Genomic DNA, 20,931 nt, shown 5'->3' with positions numbered 1-20,931 from the left:
GTAGAACAAATAACTGCAAGATGATGGTGGCCTGTACCAACATTACACACAACAACAAGCCCTTGTTTCTAGCTCAGGTGACTGCAGGTCAGCGGACCTTGGCCGGGCTTGGATTCAGGCCGTGGTCTTAGGTCAGGTCTGTTCCGCATGCCTGTCATTCTTCTTGGCCCAGCAGGCTCCAGGCCAGGTCAGAGCTGCAGCAGGACAAGTGGAGACACACAACGTCTGCCCATATCCCACCAGCCTAACACAGTGTCAGTGAGGTGGGGATATATATTCTGTGTCTAGTGATAGCAACGACAAAACCATATGGCAAAGGGAGGGGTAAAGAATTGAGAAGATGGTGCATGCTTCCACCGTGACCCTGTGGCATAGGAAGGCTATCTGGGGACCTGACAGTCTCTTAAGAAGACTTTCGATTAATCCTCTTGCTTTTAGCCCCAACATTAACTTCTACTAACCTGGTCCTGCCCATTCCTGAGCCATTTGGGGTTATGCAGTGTAAATCTAATTGCTTCTTGCCTCTCCTCCTAACGCCTTGGGATTCACATTTTCAGTCTTGTTGAGTTAGTTACCATTTGCCCATCTGCTCTCCAGCTTCCAAAATTTCATTGCTGTTGTCTCTCTTCACATTTTCTTTGTCCGTGTGTATTTATGTCTGTAATAACATCCTTTTACTGTCATTTTCATGAGGTTTGGGGAGAGAGTAAAGCTAAATGCATGTTTTCAACCCATCATCATTCCCACCTGGCTCTTTCTTGACACGGTAATGAGCAGCCTTCTTTCCCTCTCTAGCTCCTCTGGCTTTAATTACGTGATACTCAGAGCCCCTGTTGCCCGGAGACAACTAAGTGGGGAAACTCTGATGAAGTGCCTGACAAGGTGGTGACTCACATCTCAGTCTGGCTGGTTGTTGGAACACAGTGTTATCCGACCCACAGCCCTTCTAACAGCACTGGGCACATACAGCTACAGTAGCAGAAGGAGTAATTGCAAAGAAAACCATCTCCAAACTGAATGGAAACATTCGGAGTGCTATCTGGACAGGGACCCACAAACGTTATTTCCAAGCAGGGGGAGAAAGGAGAATGGCCTGTAGTGATTAGTGAACCTTGAACCTTGAACTGAGGTTCAAGTCCTGATTCTGCTTCTTGCATTCTGTACCCCTTGAGCAATTTTCTTGATCTCTTGGATGAGAAAACAAGTCTCCTTACTCACAGAGTTGTTGGGAAAAAATGAAAGAAAACAATAAAAGCTCTTGGTTAGATACAAGTTCTATCAAGCAGAAGTGCTACTTGGGGGTAGTTATGAACATAAGTAGTTTACACAGGTAGGTAGGTGGTAAGAAATCATTTCTATAAACCTTCCATTACTTGGAGCACATTCATCCTGGTAAGCCGAATGAGGTACAGTTAATGATAATTTACACCCAATGGGCATTGGTAAGTGCCAGGCCCTCTTCTAAGCACTCTGTACATGTTAAGTCATCTAATCCTCAGAACAGCTCTATGCAGTGGGTTCTATCGATGTGATAACCACTATGTTATAATGAGGGAAACAGATGTGAGAACTTAAGTTGCTTAAGATCATGCGCATGTAGTAGTGGAGCCACCAGGACCACCCACAGGCAGCCAGCCCCACGTCTGCAGGTGAGGGCTGCTCTGCACTCAGGTTCCCTCCCTTCCTCTCCAGCCGTCCTTTCTGGGCTCTGCGTCATCTGGGGGTCATACATGTTCTTCCGTGGTCTCTCTCAGGCTTTTTGTCATCTTACAGCCCTTCCCTGAACGATAGCTAGGTCTCCATGGCTTCAGCTACCACCCATCTGCTATAGACTTCAGTCCCTGGGTCCCACCAGATCTCTCTCCTGGTGCCCGCGAGGTTTATTTAACTGCTTACAACGTGTCTCCACATGGACACCTTGAAATTACCTCCAACTCTTCAGACCTAAACTTTTTCTCATGATTTTTCCTTCATCTCCACTAAAACTGCTCCTTTCCAGTCTGGTAGCACCATTCACTTCTTTATTCACCCTCCATGACCATCAAGTCCACCCCTGTCCTGCCAGCCCAGCCACCTGGGTAGCTCACTGATGTCTGTGTCTTTGTGTGTTGGGTCAATACCCTATTCAGGCCAGTATAATCTCTCATCTAGATTATGACACCATCTTCCCTAGATAGTCTTCCTGCCTCCACTCTTGCATCTTCCAGTCCTTAGTTCACGTTGCACCCAATAAACTCTTTCCAAAACATAAACCTAATCATGTATTTTCCTGCTTAGAACTCTTTAAGAGATTCTTAGTGATCTTAAAAAGGCCAATGTCCTTAGCTTGGCTTCTAAGGCTGGCCAAACCCTACAACTTCAGCCTCAGCTCCCATCTCTCTTTTTCTGACATCCTTTCCCACAGCCATAATGAACTCCTTTCAGCATATCTACACACCTGTCACTCACCTCAGGGCCTTTGCACATGCAACTATTTATTTTGCCTAGAACTGTCTTACTCCCTCTCCTACTCCACCTTTCTCTCCAGTTCCTATTCACCCTCCAGGTAGTAACTTAAACTGAGAACTTTCTCTGGGAAGCCTTCCTTGACTTTCCTAGTCTTTATTAAATGCCTTACAAGTATCCTATGTAACATTATAATTAATTGCAATTGCTTATTTGTCTCTCTTCCTATACTAGAAATCCCTTAAGAGCAAGGACCATGTAGGTCTAGCTCATTATTGTATCCCCAGAGACTAACACATGTCTGGCACATAATAGGAACTCAACAGTTATTCATTGAATATTAAGTGAATATTGTATAAAAACACCAGAAGTTGTAAATCACCCCATTTCCAAAATAAGACCTCCCCAAATTTAATGCTCTTTTTTTAAAAAAATGTTTTCATTGATGAGAGAGAGAAGAAATAAAAACATCAGCGAGAGAGAAACATGGATCGGTTGCCTCCTGCACGCCCTCCACTGGGGATTGAGCAAAAACCCGGGGCATGTGCCCTGACCGGGAATTGAACCAGGCACCTACTTTGGTGCAAGGGACGACACTCAACCAACTGAGCCACATGGGCTGGGCAATGCTCTTTGTCTCTAATGTATTACCATGTAAGAAGATACACTGGAGATATATCTTTTCTACTAGTTATTCAAGATATTGGGGAATAAAAGAAAGTAAGAGGAAGACTTTCCACCTGTTTTTTTTATCTCCAGAAATTCTGATGTCCTATCAATTTGAATCATTTGAACCCCTAGGGAAGTCATGAGCTGAGGTGGGAGGGGTTCTAGAGGGTGTTTCTGGCTTTGTGTCCTCAGAAAGGGGTAATGAATGTCACCCCTCCTTAAACACTGAAGTCCTTGCCTCCTCGGAGAGATCCTTTAGAGACAGGGAGCTTTGAAAGCAGGGATTAAGGACAGTGTCTGGACTCCATTTGGCCATCATAAAACACGTCCTCCACACAACATGCTGTCAAAAATCTGTCTCTCTTCAATAGCAGAAGATGCATTGTTGTAGGTGGCATGGCTTCACTGTATCAGCCCAGGCGTTTCTACCTGAACATGCTCACCTCATAGTCTTCTCTATATTCCTCCGTGGTTTTAGTTTCCTTTTTACCCATCTCTTCATTCATAAAATGCATAGGTTGGCCAATAACAACGCCAGTTGTTAAACAGAGTTGATGTTATAAGTGAGACCTCCTGTTATTCTCTTAGCTCCTTCCAATTTGCATTCAAATCACTTGTCATGTTTTATAATGACAGTAGAAGCTTATTTGCATGATTATTTCTTTGCTGCCTGCTCTATTCCCTACTTCAACCCCTGCCTCCTCCGGCCCCAACCATTGTAAGGTCCATGAGGCAAAGACTGTATTTATTGTGTTTGCCACTTGATCCCCAGAGCCTAGCATGATGCCTGGCACATAGTAGGGGTTCAATAAATGCTTGTGCAAAACAACAACAACAAACAAACAAAAAACCACTGGTTGAGTGAACATCATAATGAGGACAGCATGTAGGTGACTCCCTGACCTCTCCCACAGATTACTCCAGACTGCAGGGGTCCTCAAACTTTTTAAACAGGGGACCAGTTCACTGTCCCTCAGACCGTTGGAGGGCCAGACTATAGTTTAAAAAAAAAACTATGAACAAATTCCTATGTGTACTGCGGGCCCGGGACGGGTCGGCTGCTAAGCAGGACAGGCAGCGGCACCCGGTGGGCCGGACAAATGGCCTCGGCGGGCCGCATGTGGCCTGCGGGCCATAGTTTGAGGACCCCTGCTCCAGAGAGTCCTGCTCAGGTTGCCTCAGGTGAAAAGATTGTAACAGAGGAGTGAGGAAGAGTAAAATGGCCTCCTTGAAGAACTCATGAAGAACTTGGCCATTACTTGGGTAGTCCATTAGTCACTCCATTCATTTTTGTCTCAGTTGCTCTCTATTTTCCGTTCTTCCGCATCAACCCCAATGGAAAGGAAGGGGTTTGAGAGATAATTTAATGAAGGGGTTGTTTATGCAGTTGCTGGCAGGAGCAGGGAACTCCAAGGGGCTTCGGAAGCATCCATGGACCAGCACGAGTGGGAAGCCGGTACCACTCTTGGGCCTGCAGCTGTAGCCTGGTGAGAGGTGGACGTGTGGGAAGGGCACACGTGGAAAGGGACACAGTCACTATGAGGGGCACGGTGCAAGGCAGGGTGGGAAAAGGGAAGACATACCCCCCACTCTCTCCTCCCGCCCTTTGACCTCGGGCTGATTCTCCAATTGGCGCAGCCAAACGGGAAGCCAGAGAGGAAGGGCTCTCAGGTGGAGCAATCTGTAGAGTCAGCCTCCTGGGGCACAGAAGGTGGGGGATGGACCTGGGGGTGGGGAAAGCTGCCGTGTGCCATTGTTGTTAGTGGGTGTCTCTCTCTTTCACTAGAGAGACAGGCTGATTGTCTGCTTCATCATGCCCTCCTCCACCCCCGTCGATCATGGCACCTGCCGTCTCTTGACTTTAATTGACTGGATCTCTCGTTTTGCTTCTCTGAAACTCTCCTGTCCACTGTTCTTTGTATGTATTGCATTTAAACTCTTCCAGAGACAATCTGATGGTGTCACCCTGGAGTATTGGACAGGGTACTCACTGGGCAGCCTGTCAAAACTGCCTTTGGGTCACATACCTATCTCTGGTCCAATTCGCTACAAAGCTCGTTGGCCTCTGATGAGTAATCTCTCAGAAGGGCATGTAGCAGACTCCTCGGGGGAAGCAGTCTAACTAGAAATCACCTCGCATGTCAGTACATTGTCATCCCCACTTCTACCCCCAGGATGATGATGCCAGTGTTAGGCTGCCAGGAGGGACTAGCTAGCGTTCGCCGTGAGAACCTGCCAACACAGGACAGGTTGCATCTGGCAGGTGGACTCGCCCAGTGTGTCCGGCATTGGTGCCTCCTCTTGTGTGGTGCGTATCCAGCATCCCCCCCCCCCCCCCCCCCGCCCAGCTCTGGGAAGGGCTGGGACCGCTGCCGGGCTCCAGATGTTGTGTGCAGAATCTGGTTCATGAGCTGATGTGGTTCTGCTTCTAATCAGAATAACCATATTCATTTGTCTTCATAAAACGTAAATGGCTCTGTCAATGAGGTTCCTGATAAAAGGAACAGGGCACGATGCTTTTTAGTCATAATCAGCTCTGCAAAGCCTCCTGCAAATAGGAAATGAGTGTTTTCTGGCATTTGGCTTATGTTGAAAGTTGAATTTACAAAAGATGACAGCAACTGGTCATTGGTAAGGTTCCAGGGTGGCAGCCTTGATTGATGGCTGGGATGCTATTCTCTCTCTCTTTCTCTCTCTCTTAAATCCTCACTGGAAGATATGTTTTTCTATTTGTTGTAGAGAGAAAGGGAGAGAGAGAGAGAGAGAGAGAGAGCGAGCGAGCGAGAGAGAGAGCGAGCTTGGGCTCTGCAGTCAGCTCACTTGCCCTTTGTGTCTCGTCCATCCTCTCATGGCTGGGCCTGGATTCCTCCATTTGTAAACATGGGGTGGTAAACAGGCAGGGCTGCATATAGCAGTGGTTAGGCATGTGGGCCTCAGAGCCAGATTGCCTGGTGTTGAATGCTGGCTTGACTACCTACTGGCTCTATGACCTTGAGAAAGCGAATCAACTTCTCAGTGCCTCAGTTTCTCCATCTGTAAAACGGAGGTGATGGTATCTGTATAGATCTGTTGTGAGGATTAAATGAACTCTTTAACGAAAAAGCCCTTGGCACAATGACTCACCCTTGGTAATCTTTGATGAATGTTGTGCTTTATTATTTTCTGTCACTGAGTTGTAAGGATAACGCGAGGAAACACATGTAAAACATTGGAATCACGCCTGACCCTGGGTCAGTCCTCAATAAATGATGGCGGCAGTCTTTATATTGCATTTCTCTTATTATTCTCCAGCATGTCTGGAAAAGCTTGTCCGTCCCCTGTGTTTTTTAGTATGTTATCACACTTCTAATAGCCATTTTCCACACTGTCGTTGTTTGAATTCTGTCTTCCCTATTGGACTGTGAGGTCCTCACTGGCAAGAGTAGGTATCACATATATGTCTGATTTGGGTTAAAATGAAAAGTTGCCATAATTTGGCAAGGTTTTTTTTTTTTGCCTCAATACTGATGTTGATAACTTGTCAGTGAAATGTTTTGTCCAGCACAAGGCCAGCCGCAGATGAGTTAAGACCTCTGCTCTGGGCGCATCTGCCTCTCCCAGGGTTTACCAAGTGAGAGTCGGATCAGGAGTTCTAGGGCCCAGGATGGGGCTCTCCCCACCTTTCCGTAAGCTGTATACAGTGCCTGAAATGAAGGTTGTGAAGTACACTTGGGGCCTCTCCTTTTCGCTCCCCTTTTTGGAAAAACATTTGCTTGGTTTTAAATGTAGGTTTCATACCCTTGACTCAAACTGGAGTTCTACCACCATGACGAGTTTGCTGAGGTGACTCATTCAGCGATGGCTAACTATATCCCCTCTTCAAACACACCAACTGAGATGTTTGGGAGGTAAAAGAAAAAGAAAATAAAGAACGGCTCATCACTTCCTGTTTTTGGTTTTCCTTATGCAAAAAGCAATATATCTCTTTCTAACTTGAAACTATTTGGCCTGTGTCAGTGATATAGTAATGACTGTGAAAGAATTGACGTCATACAATGATTTACTTCAGAAATTGCTGCGGTTAAGGCTGAGAGGTGCTTTAGTCAACCTTCCATCCCTACTCCCTTGTCAACATCTTTGTAGGTGCATACACCTGACAAGTGCACCACAAAGTGCCCAGTGTGAGCTCTGGTTTGTCCTATTAGTTGGAAAGATGCACAGATCTTTGCAATCTGGTTCGTTAAGTTCATGTCATAGATCAGAATAATCATAATCATCACCTTAGTTTATGTAGATAGTGAATGAATGCGTGGTAGATTTCCAGTAAAAGAGAGCACAGATTACTTTTGAGGTTTAACATGTATTATAACCTAGACTACAGAGAGAAACTTACCAAATGTCTCCTTTCTATTTATTTCAGACAAGATTCAAATCTGGAATGTGTTGGCCTTGTTTGTTGGCAAAAAGTTGGTATTTCCCTTCTTCTTTAAAAAAACATCCTTAATTTTACCGTAAAATATTTTATAGTTCTGGTGGCGGGTTCTGTTCAGAAGCCCCTGGGTCCACCCAGGTGTGTTCTCTGTAGCTATGGTGGATTTGGCTGTTGTGTGTGATATACCTTTAATTTAAAAACCATTCAGCTTGGTTCTCTGTTTTCCATTCAGCAGCTGACCAATTAGGTTCTGTGTAGCTAAACCAATATGGTGTGATGCTTTACAATATCTTTTGTCCAAACCTAGAGCTTGTCTCATTTGGGGTTTGGAGTGTCGGTTGGCTTAAGGGCTGTGTTCATCGTGCTTGCTGTGTTTGCTCTCTCAATTTCTCCAAACCAGCTGTGCCTGCTGCTGCTTGCATAGGCTTAGTGGGAGAAAAGTCTGTCACGTTGAAGGTTAAACAGATGCTGGGGCTCTATCCAGATTTAGATAGCTAGTGCTTTTTAGTATATCTGTGCATGTTTTATTTTTTATTTTCTGTATGTTATGATGTTATGATGTTTTGACATCTTAACGACCTTTCTGACTGGGGAGAGACTGCCACTCCCTGGGCCAGCCAATTCTTAGAGAGAGCAGAGGGCTCAGGGGGAGCAGGCCTTGATAGGAAAACTAACCGATGAGGCAAACCTCCTCCATCTGGCGTATTCATATGGAGCCCATGCTGTCCCCATCCCCCCGACCCTTGCCCCATCTGAAATCATCCCAGGACCCATACCAGGCAACTAGAGGCCACCCCGACAGCCAAAGCCCACACTGCAGGAATTTTTTAAAGTAGCCAATCTTAAAACCATTTCCTCTGTCTGGCCTCGCCTTTCCCATGAAAACCCCAGTGAGGGCTCTGGCCTAGACCTCTCCCTTGCTCTTGCCTCCTGACCTTAGACCAGCTGAGGCTTCCCACGTGAGCTGCGTGGCCCGAGGTGGCATGCCTCCTGTTTGTCTAAGAAACTTGTTTCCCTGAAGTTCACCGGTTTCTCTTCTCTGGCTGCAGCTGACGGACATTTCATAAAAGAATACAGGATGATGTGCGCTTCACCTGTGTCAGCGTTTGATGGGGACATGTTGGGGCCATTTAAAATGAACCAAACTTTTTCTTCCACACACATTTCCTCTGACAGACGATGGGTTACTGAGAGTTACATATCCTCAGCCAAGCATGTCACTAAATTTCCTTAGTTCCCTTCAGTGCTTATCTTGTCTTATCATCTGGAAGTTCCCCTTGCTATCTAACCCAGTTCCTTCTTATTACTACCAAAGGCAACCAATTTTCCCTGGGTATCAGCCTTCATAATCCATTTTCTGAAAGTATTTGAGGTTCATGTCAGCATGCCAAGTCCAGGGGATTCTCCTCCTCTCAAAATTGCAAACGGAACAAAATCTGCTGGATTTGAGGTGTGGATACGTGTTGAAACAGCGCAACGGCAAGCTTGAAAAGAACATGAAGTGATAGAAAATGGCAATAAATGCATGCTGACTGCTAGTCTCGTCAAAGCTCCTTGGATGCACCGAGTCACCTTCCAGAGAACCAGGTCTTGTTCTTCTTCTTACAATCTGATGGGGCAAGCACCCTCAGGCTTTAAGGAAGACTCACCAGTGATCACATTGGCCGCTGCCACTTGCCAGCTGTCTGGGCTCGACACCATGATTTTACTTCTCTGAATCTTAGTTTGAATATCAGTAAAATGGGGATCATAGTGGCTGTCTCATGGAATCGTGAGGATCAAGTGACATCATCCAATGGAAAGTACCTCGCTAGTGATGGGCACCCCACCAAGTCAGTTTCTCTCTGCTAGGTTTGTTAACGGTCTAGGTCCGTGGTTGGCAAACTGCGGCTCGCGAGCGAGATGCGGCTCTTTGGCCCCTTGAGTGTGGTTCTTCCACAAAATACCACGGCCTGGGCGAGTCTATTTTGAAGAAGTGGCGTTAGAAGAAGATTAAGTTTAAAAAATTTGGCTCTCAAAAGAAATTTCAATCGTTGTACTGTTGATATTTGGCTCTGTTGACTAATGAATTTGCCGACCACTGCCTTAGGGAAAAACACTTAAAAAACATTTTAATAATGTACTAGTGTCTTTAACCTGAAGTCAAAACTTCTGGGTTAGGGTAATGCCTTACAGCAGTGGTCGGCAAACTCATTAGTCAACAGAGCGGCAAACCACGGCTCACGAGCTGCATGTGGCTCGCGAGCCGCAGTTTGCCGACCACTGGTCTAGGTTGATAAGTACGCTACATTTAATTATTACAAACCTCATTAATTAAATCAGAACTTGTAGCTGTTTAGGCATGGCTGAGCAGAAGTTAATTATTTATTTTTGCACTAAGAAGAAAGGGTTTGCTAAGCAAATATCTCTGTCAACCAGAATGGTGATAAGGAAAAAGTCAAGCTACTTAAAGCTTTTAGAAGCTCCTATTGGCAAATAAAGAGGAAGGATTAATTAAAAGCAATCATTATCTAAATCACTGAAAGGATGGGGGAGACAACCCATTTAGTAGGTCTTGCCACTGGTCCCAGGTGCAGTTGGTTTCTGTGTGATTTGCAGAGGCGTGCCTCCTTAAAACCGGTCTGTATTTCAGCCATCTCGTTAATTAAAATGTGCTTTCCTCTCAATTAAGCTGGACCCCTGAATCTCTAACACTGAAAAAATGGAACATTCAATCAAGGTCAAGTGCTGTCAGACATCACCAAAACTGTGGGAAAGACCTTCATTCACTTACACTAATTTGCACTCTCCTAAGGGCTCCCGGTTCCCATCTCTTCATTAACTCATTGAACATTTATTGACATCCAGTCCATGATCTGGCACTCAGTTATGGTAGAAGAGGTTTCCTTCTGGCATCAAGGAACTGAGATAAAGCCTCCCTTCTCTGATAGTGCTTCTCCCTCTGCCTGGGAATCCCGATCAGACCCTACACCGACAGACACCCGTTTACTAAGGTTGTTAATAATGACATCACGAAGGACAAGGCAAGAGCTGATTAGTTGCCTTCCAGTAGTGAATACAAGGGGGTGACTCCTCCCTGTGGCAGGACCAGTAGACACTGGCGATCACAGTAACGACCAGGGGTCTGTGGGGCCATAGGCCTGTGCTCAGCTTCAGGCCTGAGGATACACCAGAGGCCACTGCCATGATTAAGACATTGTCAGGGACACACTTACTTGGATGTTTTATTGCCACTTGCACATTTTTACCATTATTTCTTTGCTTGTTCAGCATTTACTAAGATTGGATTAGGAATGACAAGAGTGAGTTGGGCCCTAACCGGTTTGGCTCAGTGGATAGAGCGTCAGCCTGCAGACTCAAGGGTCTCAGGTTCGATTCCGGTCAAAGGCATGTACCTTGGTTGCGGGCACATACCCAGTGGGGAGTGTGCAGGAGGCAGCTGATGGATGTTTCTCTCTCATCGATGGTTCTAACTCTTTATCCCTCTCCCTTCCTCTCTGTAAAAAAATCAATAAAATATATTTAAAAAAAAAAAGAGTGAGTTGGGTCATGCTGTTTGCCTGCCTGTCCGGATGCTACAATTTTGATCTTTTCTTCACATTATCAAAATATGTGTAACCTGAAAGCTATGGCAGGGCTGTTACTAGGCGCCGCAGAACATAACTGTTAGGAGCTCTGGCTCTGAGTCATCTGTCTGGGTTCCAACCTCATGACTGCACTGAAGCACGGAGGAGTTCACCCCGCCCTGAGCTCCCCTGCTCTTAATACCTCAGAAGCGTATTATAAAGGTTAAATGCAGCAGCAAACAAAGTATTTAATATGGGCCTTCAAATACATATTTGTACATTGTGTTTATCTGTATTATTTGAATATATACATTATGCAAAATAACATGATTTTGTATTTATATACAAAATATCCTATATAATAAAAGGGTAATATGCAAGTTGACCCTAACGGCAGAATGACCGGTTGCTATGATGCGCACTGACCACCAGGGGGGCAAATGCTCAACACAGGAGCTGCCCCCTGGTGGTCAGTGCGTTTCTACAGGGGGAGCGCCGCTCAGCCAGAAGCCGGCTCATGGCTGGCCAGTGCAGCGGTGGTGGCAGGAGCCTCTCCTGCCTCTGTGGCAGAGCTAAGGATGTCCGACTAACAGCTTAGGCCCGATCCCTAGGGGATCCTAAGCCGGCAGGTGGACATCCCCTGAGGGGTTCTGGATTGTGAGAGGACACAGGCTGGGCTGAGGGACGCCCCCCCCCCCCACTTCGAGTGCATGAATTTTTGTGCACTGAGCCTCTAGTATATAATAAGTGACTATATATGTATGACTATATTACATATATAATAAATGACTATATATGACTATAAATAATACAAAATAAGCACAAATTTATCATTACTGCTCAAAGTCTCATGAGCCAATTGTTCTGATGTTCAATCAGGAAAATGATGGATTCTTGAAACAACTGCTCATTGAGTTCAATAAACTCTAGGATGGATTATCAAGCAGAAGGTTTATGAGCATTTTAGGAAAAGTTGCAGAGCAGCAGTGGGGATTCATAAATAACAAGTTGTGTCAACGGTCAGAGCAGGAAGATGCATTAGATTTGGGTCTACGGATTTCAGAAACTTTCTTTTAAGTCTTTCATAATGTCCTCCTGGAGAACTGAGAATTTTGGGGCCAATGCTTGGCTTGGAAGAATGTATCTCCAGTTATCTTTCCCAACATTTGCTATTACAACATTTGTTTGTTTTTCTTTATCACACTTACCACATACCTAGTTACTTTTCCGATTCATCTGTTTACTTATTACTTGTCCCTTCAAAGGAAAGTAAGCTCCCTGTGGTCAGGATGCCCGTCTTGATCACATTTGCAACCCCATGAACTGACATAGGACCTAGCCCCTAGTAGGCAATCATTAAACATTTGTGGGATGAATAAAAATGGAAGAATTATTGGCCCATTACAAAGGTGTGACTCAGAGTACTGGATTCTTAGAGGATCCAGAATGTCACAGAACTCGCATTAGAGTTCTAATTAGAATGTCACAGAACTTGCCTTGGTTACATTCATTTAATAGTTTAATAATTTACAGGCAGACACTCATTAATCATAGATGTTGGAAGATGTAGCTAATATGTCAAAACAGAATTTATCTTGATAAGCTAAAATCTGAGTCAATAAGATTAGATGAATGAAGAAGAAAAAAATTAATATACTTAAATTTAGATTAATAAATTCAGTTTCCCATGCAGGATGCAAGGAACACTGAAATAGAGACAAGTTTCTATGGCAGGTTGTATGGAAGAGATGTGGAGTTTTAGCTGACCTGATGCTAATCTGAGTCATAAACACTATGTCATGGTAGATTTTTAAGGTAAACCTACCCCCAGACCATGGTTGTCAACCTCAGCTGCCTATTAGAATCTCTTGGAGAACCGGTTAACAAATAAACAGATAAAAGCATACTAATGTCCAGGCCACACCTAAGAGATTTTGATTCAATTTATTTTGAGAAAGACCTAAGTATAGTTTTGTTTCATTTTGCTTTTGTTTTTTGTCCCCAAGCAATTCTAACTTATAGGCAAGGTTAAGAACCTCTACTCTGGACTTGGTCCTTACTACTAACAACATATCTTCCATAATTGTTTCTGGCATTCTACTTTCTGACCATTATCTTCTCTATTTCTGAATTATCCCCTGAGAGCCCCACGGCCACATTTTTGCTCACTAAGACCTCTGATCCACTGGCTTGACCAACTTTCAGCTGCTCCTCATGCCCATCATTTCCTCTCTCCCCTCCATTGTCCATTCTAGTAACCCTTACTTTGCATGTTCCTTTAAACCCTTCACATATTTCACCGCACAGAGCCAACCCTGGTTCAACCTGAGAGAGAGACTGGCTGTGGCTGGAGAAAACCATGCAACCATGCTGAGTGGTCTTGTTGGAAATCATGACTGAGAACCTAACTAGAAAGTGTCATCTTACCACTTACCCTCGTCATTTCACTCTCTCACTCTTTTAGATGTTTTGTGATTTTTTTACCCCTTCTCCTTTTTTCTTTTTCAAACCTCAAAACAACCCTCTCTGCACTCTCAACTGATGATCCTGCTTCCCTCACTGAGATGAGGCAAGTGATCAGAAAAGACTATCTATAGGTTCTTATTACAAAAATCTCGTCACCTACTTGACTCAGGACCTATACACTCTTCCTTCCCTCTGGTTAGCTGAGATGAATTATCTATCCCTGCTCCTAATTAAAGCCAGCATTCCCATGCCCTGCATCCCATATTCTTTCTTGCTCAAGACTGGGCTCCTGCAATGGACCCCTAATTACTCCTGCTTCATCAATTTTCCTCTCTTTCCTAAATCATTTCCATCATCTTGCAAATGTAGTATATCTTTCATCTTAGGGAAAAGGAGTCTTGTGATTCTACAAGCTATAGCCCAATTTCTCCATTCAAAAGAGATGTCTCTACTTCCTCCCCTCCTCTCAGAATTTCATCCTCCTACTCCACCAAAACCAAGCTCACCAGTGACTTTTGTGCTGCTAACTCCAGAGATCAGTTCTCATTTATCAGAGGGTTTTTTTAAACAGCATTAGACACCACTAATCATTCCTTCCTGTATTTTATTAACTCTTTAGTTTTATACTAGATATTATCTGGCTGCTTAGTTTCATGAAAAGAACATTTTAGTGTCATACTTAAACTCAATTTTAATTTTTGTGTTTATTGATATTAAGTTATGCTATTATGTCATCGTAATCCTGTCCCCCTCGGTTAGTGCTTGGGAATGTTTGCTAAATTTAGGGGTTACTGTGGAAACTGTGTTTTTATAACATTGTTCTGTCTCCTGTGTCATCATTATATCTTAGTTGTCTGAAATTCTTTACCTACTTCTATTTTTTAACCTTGTAGTTTTCACAACATTTTGTCTAATTACTAGTATTATTATTATTCCTTTTGCCTCTTTGATGTAGAATTCACTCCTTTGTCTTAAGCTTCCTTAACTATTCCCACTTATGTCTCTAGTCCATCTGCTTCCAGATCTCTTTTCTTCTTTTTGGGATCTTTAATTCGAAACTTCTTTGACAGGCTTCTAGGTAATAGTAGAAAACAAATAATACCAAATGATGGCTCTGCCTCCGGTAGGTTGGGAGCTTTGGACATGTTGTTTACCGTCTGGAAGCCTTGATGTGACAGGCATTCATGGAGATGGCTCTAATGATTAAATTGGATAACTCCTATACAGAGGTTAGCTCAGTACCTGCACATGGTTAATGTTAAATAAAAGATTTTTTATTGTGAGTGCATTCATCTTTTAATCAGCTCCTGTGGTCATAGAGAGCTTTGGATGTAATCAACAGAAATAAACGGAGACTACTGGAGCCAGAAACAAATGTTTAGTGGAAGGATATTAATAGCTTAAAGAACTGAGGAAAGAGCTGGCCAAACAGGACTTGGGGGAGATGGGAATCAGGACAATTGGGGGGTCTCAGTGGCCGGAACGTGTATACCTGAAACTGGATAGCACAGTAACTCAGGTTTAAATGACAGCGGGGAGAGGTGGTGGGCGAGAATCAGCTGGCCCAGCGTGGGTTTGGGCCCTACCCTGGGGTCGGGGAGCAGATGTCTGGGATTGGCTGCCTCACCAAAGCCACCTGGAGCCAGTGGCATGAGGACAGGATGCTAAGCAGACAAAACTACCTGTACTTCACAGACCTAATGCTAGATACTCTTAAATTACCCTAGACTGGCTTTTCAATGACTTCATCAAAATTGAATTGCCTTTTGTAATAACCCAACATCATTTCCTCCTATCTTTTGAGATAATCATTCCATTTATTAAGTGACTTCTATAATGTTTACTGACTCATACATTCAGTCAGCAAATATTTATTGAGCAGCTACTAGGTGTGATGTTCTGTTCTGGGGGAGGTTTACCTCCGTGAACCAAAGAAATCCCATGTCTTTAAGCACTTACCTTCTACAAAGAGGGACAGGCAACCAAACATAAACAAATAAATATATGACATCAAGTGGCAATAGTTCTCATGAGCAAGCACTCATGAGGAAAACCATGAGACAGGGACAAGGAAAGAGTAAGCAGGATGTGAGAATATTGGTCAGATTGGGTATTTGTGGTTACATGAGTCTAGCTTTCTGTTCCCATCCTTTAAAAAAGTACTTTTAGCCCTAGCTGGTTTGGCTCAGTGGATAGAGCATTGGCCTGCGGACTGAAGGGTCTCAGGTTCGATTCCAGTCAAAGGCACATGCCTGGGTTGCAGGCTTGATCCCCAGTAGAGGGCGTGCAGGAGGCAGCCGATCAATGATTCTCTTTCATCATTGATGTTTCTATCTCTCTCTCCCTCTCCCTTCCTTTCTAAAATCAATAAAAATATATTTTAAAAATATATTTTAATTATAATTGAAATACAATTTTATATTAGTTTCAGGGATACACCATAGTGTTTTAATATCGATATGCCTTATAAAGTGGTCACCGCCGTAAGTCTAGTAACCATCTGTCACCATGCATAATTATTACGATGTTATTGACTCTCTTCCCTGTGCTGTATATTACATCCCTGAGTAAACTGTTCACATTTGATTACTTTACTTGTTTGTCTCTCATAAATGACTAGCTGGCTTCCTTCCTGCTTCCAGGAGTGAGCACCTCAAAGGTGAATCGTGTCATTCATTTCTAGTCCTCCCCCCTGCCTCATGGTGGATGCTGAATAAATGTTTGTGGATGAATGAATAAACACACGCCTTATTGTATGGCCATTGGATGACTGTATTTGTCTGCTTCTGAGCCAGGCAGCCGTTCTCCCAAGTGGGACATTGCAGGTGGCCTGGACAGAGGGGAGAATTCTGTGTGCTCTGCCCTTGTGGATTCTCTGTCAATGTTGCTGACTGACCAATCGGCTAAGTAAGACATTTATATAACTCCGATTTAGCCCATTTCTCTTCCCTGTAATCAGGTTGGTTTCTTTGTGTTATTGCTGTTTTTATTTTGTCATAACATGCTTTCTGCATTTAAGACCAGCTCTGAGAAAGACACGAGGAAAATATCCATTCCTCTCCACTTGAATCATGGCAACAGACAGAATGAATCATAGCATCTGAAGGAAGCTCGGAACAGCATCCAGCCCAAGAGAGGTTGTGCTATGAGTAATGGGCAATAGCAATGGTTCCTTCAGAGAAGCTGGAATCCTGCTACATCTTCTCCCTCCAGACCTACTGCCCGTATTTACTTATTAAATCAAATTAAAATGAAATGTAGAGAGCTATAGAGTTCTTGTCAAAAAGTGCTGCTCAGTGAAAATGCCAAGTGGAGAGAGCTACACTGATCCTCATTCAAGTACTGAACCGGAAACTAGAAAACAGGACAACAGAATGCTTTCAATTGTTTTTATTAAATATTTGTGTGAATCGGAGCAGTGTTGATTGCGCGATGTTCAGACATGGCCACCACCCCACCTTCTTCATTCATGACTTTCACTGCAGACCAATGAATGGGCTGCCCTCAGTGCAGCTCTATGGTTGCTGAGGGAGCTGTGTTTATAAATGGTCAGCTGTGTTGTGAGTATATTTGGCTTATGCTAAACGCCCCTGAGAGGATGAATATCATCTGTTTCCAGTTTAATTGTGTTTTGGAGCATGGTACATACCATCCTCCCTCTCCCCCTCCCCCCAGATGAATAAATATTCAGCCTTTTCCACTTCCTGAGGAAAGTTGGGGTTGGATTCTGGAATTCAAATGGCCAGACTTATTAAATTAAAATGAAATCTAAAGAGCTATAGAGTTCTTGTCAGAATGTGCTGCTCAGTGAAAATGCCAAGTTTGGGGTAAAATAATGGAGACCAGAAACCATTTCATTCATTATTGGCATGAAGGGATGGTGTGGCTGACTGATAGAATAATTACAAGTAGTGGTGAAATGGTATTGGTAACTATACGATATCTTCATATAACATTTAAAACTTTTCAAAGCAGTTTTTATCTAAAGTTTTTAGACTTTCATACTATAAACCTTAAAATTTGTATATGCAAACCAAAATAATTTATAGTAGCTATTTTAAGTACTGTCACCCTTAAAGGGGGGTTCACTTTTGGCTTCTGAAAAAGCAAATTTGGCCAGCTGTATTTATTTGTTCAAAAATCATCAACTTCCTGATAAAGATTGTCAAGGAAAAGTAAGGGCTTTTAGGGTGAGGACCCACCCATGCTGTGTGTACAGACTTAGTGATGTAGAGACTGCTCCAGCGCCAGCCCACTGCTACCTAATGGCTGAGCTCAGATGAGACCCGGAACTCCGCAAGCTCACTCCTGTGTTCTTTCGACTGTGTCCTTTGTCTCCCGGAAATGGTTATTTAAATCATCAAGACGAACAAAATCTACAAAATTTGTTTTATGCATGTGTTTCAATGCATGCAGCTATTATATGGGGTGTGCAAAAGTAGGCTTCCAGTTGTACAAATAAATAATACAATGATAAATAAATAGCAATACAAGAATAAACTCTGTGTCTTGTGTACTCACAACTACCAACCTACGTGTGCCCACTCCTGAATAAACAACAGAACATACACTGCCGGTTATTTATACCTGCATTCCCCCATGTCTGTGCCTCTCCCACCCCACCTCCATCATTTTGTAATCAATCTCTGAGAAAAAAATAGGTAAGATAGGTTGTGTTTCAATGTACTTCTGAGAGCAGATCCATGAAACTTGCCCAATGGCATAGAGAGCTGACAGAGCTTTAGTACTTCCCATGTGATGTCTTCTCCTGGTCTCACCCACCTGACTTAGATGCCATCTAGCAAGCTTGGTCTCCAGTGGCCTGTCCACTCAGATACTAGAGAAAGCCACTGGGGTCCTGTGTCAGGTCAGCTCTAGTAATGGCTCATTTATTCAACTTGCCATGTTAACCAAGCACCTGCTTGCTTGTTTTTTTCTTTCCAATAAAATCTGAAAGTCTGAAACAGAATTACTGGTAAATATACTTTAAAATGTAAAACACTTTGAATTCACTTTGACTTGATTCCCTATATCAACAATGAAAAACCCTAAAATATCACATTTCAAGTTGTGATATGTTTGTCAACATACAGTAACTATGAGATAAAGGAAAATATGTAACTTTCCTTTCACAGATTTTTTTTTTTCAGCTAAAAATCATGCTTGGAAAGATTATATTTTATGAAGCCAAAATCTTTTCTAAATATCTATGGTTATAAAAATGTACAGGTTATTATGAGTAGGTCCTAGTTCTATTCACTTCTCTGTTAAATGCTTAGAGGAAGATGAATCCTTGATGTATGGACTAAGATGCATTTTGCAGTGATTGGTCCATCATCAAGTACCCAGAAATCGGTAGAATATTACCTTTTTTTCTAACATGTCAGTTGGAATACCTTTTTTTTCTTGAATTACTACAATTGACTTTTGTTAATAAAAAGGGAGGATATTTAAAAACCCAAACAGTTGCACATTTCTTGATATTTTATTTCTAATAAAAGTGACACTCTGATATTTAAGAATTCAATGATATGAGTTGAGATTGTTTTGTTTTTTTTAACAGGTTTTCCAAGAGGGCTCTGACCCTGCTGATAGTTTTAAAACTGTGTTAGATAAGCTGATTAGACTGGTGCTCCCAGAGGCACCAAAATGTACTTCTCTCAAAGAGTGGTTATAAATGCCAGAAACAGAACCCCCCTCCCCACGTCCATTGATGTTGCCATTGATAGATCCACCTCTCCTCCCCCCTCCCTTCCTGGAAGCCTTCTCAATCATACGTGAGGGCGAGGCTCCTCACAGACCAACCCCTTTATCATCTCTTTCTTCTGACCTGTGAACCAAACCCATACGCTGTTCCCATTCGCTGACCTAAGTCATTGTGATTTCTTATTGTTGCATTAAGGCACTCGGTCTGCTAATTCTTTTTGGAAGGTCCCTTCGCTTTGGCACATCTCGAAGGCAGCTCGTTTGGTGCTCGCTGGCACTGACAGACGAAGGCCCACGTTCCTTACTGTTGGATCTGTATCCTCTTCCAAGGAGTTTATAAATACCAGTAAGAAGTCAATAAATGTAGTCGGGTTTCATAAGTATATAAAAAAGCCTTCCTTCTTTTTCTAGGTGAGTCCTTTCTACGGAGCCCCCTCTCCACCCCACCTGCACTCCCTTTCCCTAAGGTGTTATTGACAACTAAACCCCAGTCATAGGAAGTGGCGCTCTGCCACTAAAAGAGGGGGGATGAGGGCCTTACAAACAGCCCATTCACATATTTGCATTCAGCGGGGTTGTTTTGCTGTTTTCTTTTAGATCATCTCAACTTTGGTCTCTTGGAACCATCCACTCGTGACAGTCAAAAGTAAGTGTACATTTTATTTTTTCTTTCAATTGGTTGTAAACGGAAATCGCAGTTTCGTTCAGTGGTTTTCACAAGAGAGAATTTCATTCAAATATTTGCATAATGAATGGGAGTTTCATGGGAAGGGAAAGATAGGAAAGCCCCTCTAATTTTTGTGGAAAGGAAAATGGGTAGAAATGAAATAAATAAGGCACCGCCCATCACCCTTGAGTATAACAAAGTATATTTGCAGCCACTGAGTGAAATGGTTTTTATTTTTAATTTTGTTAATTTATTTTTTATTTAAGTATACTTAGTACACAATCTTATATTCGTTATATTAGTTTCAGGTGTATGATTTAGTGATTCGACATTTTTACACTTTACAATGTGAGCACCCCACTAATTCTAGGCATCATCTGTCATCGCATATATACCAGCTTCATCCTGGGCAGCTTCCAGAGTCCTCTCAAGAGGCACATTGCAACAGCCTCTTCCTTTATTTTAAATTGGGCCACAGCCCAGGAAGTATCTTAAATGACATCAATTTTATGCTCTGTGAGGTTCTCACCACTGTGAGGCAATGGGTTATAATGGTTAGTGCCCAAATCTGGAGATGCTTGGGACCAATTCCTGGCTTTCCACTTACTAGCTGCATGATTTGGGGGCATGTCAAAACCTCTCAGTGCCTCTGTTTTTCTGTCTATAAAATGGGGCTAATAATAGTTGTTATGAGGTTATTACAAGGATTAGATGAGTTAATATTTTCAAAATGTTAAATACCTGGCACATAATGAGGTCTGTAAAAATGTTTGTTGACTAAATGAAAATAAATTAAGCATACAGGGATACTCCAACGTCTCATATTAAGAGATTGAAAAACTGGTTTGACCTAGAAACAATGACACTCCAGTAGCAATAAACACACCTACCACCCAAATATTGGCTTCCAATGACTATTTCCTAATAAAAGGATCCAGAACCCTTTGGAGAAATGGTTGATTTAAGACTATGACAAGAAATATGCAAAATTAGCCTGAACA

General features: G+C 43.0%; 1 protein-coding gene across 2 annotated transcripts in view; it reads left to right on the top strand.

Moving 5' to 3' along the window:
* The window catches only part of NCALD (neurocalcin delta), a 314,941-nt gene that overhangs the window by 131,431 nt on the left and 162,579 nt on the right, over positions 1-20,931 (top strand). For both annotated transcript variants that reach the window (XM_080647010.1, XM_080647009.1), the window contains exon 3: positions 19,861-19,909. The gene's annotated coding sequence lies outside the window, so the exon portion shown is untranslated. The remainder of the gene's footprint in view (positions 1-19,860; positions 19,910-20,931) is intronic.

This window comes from Plecotus auritus (assembly GCF_963455305.1).
Source record: "Plecotus auritus genome assembly, chromosome: 11".
Taxonomy (NCBI): Eukaryota; Metazoa; Chordata; class Mammalia; order Chiroptera; family Vespertilionidae; genus Plecotus; species Plecotus auritus.
Note: the sequence above shows the minus strand (reverse complement) of the source record. Positions and strands in the feature narration are given on the sequence as shown.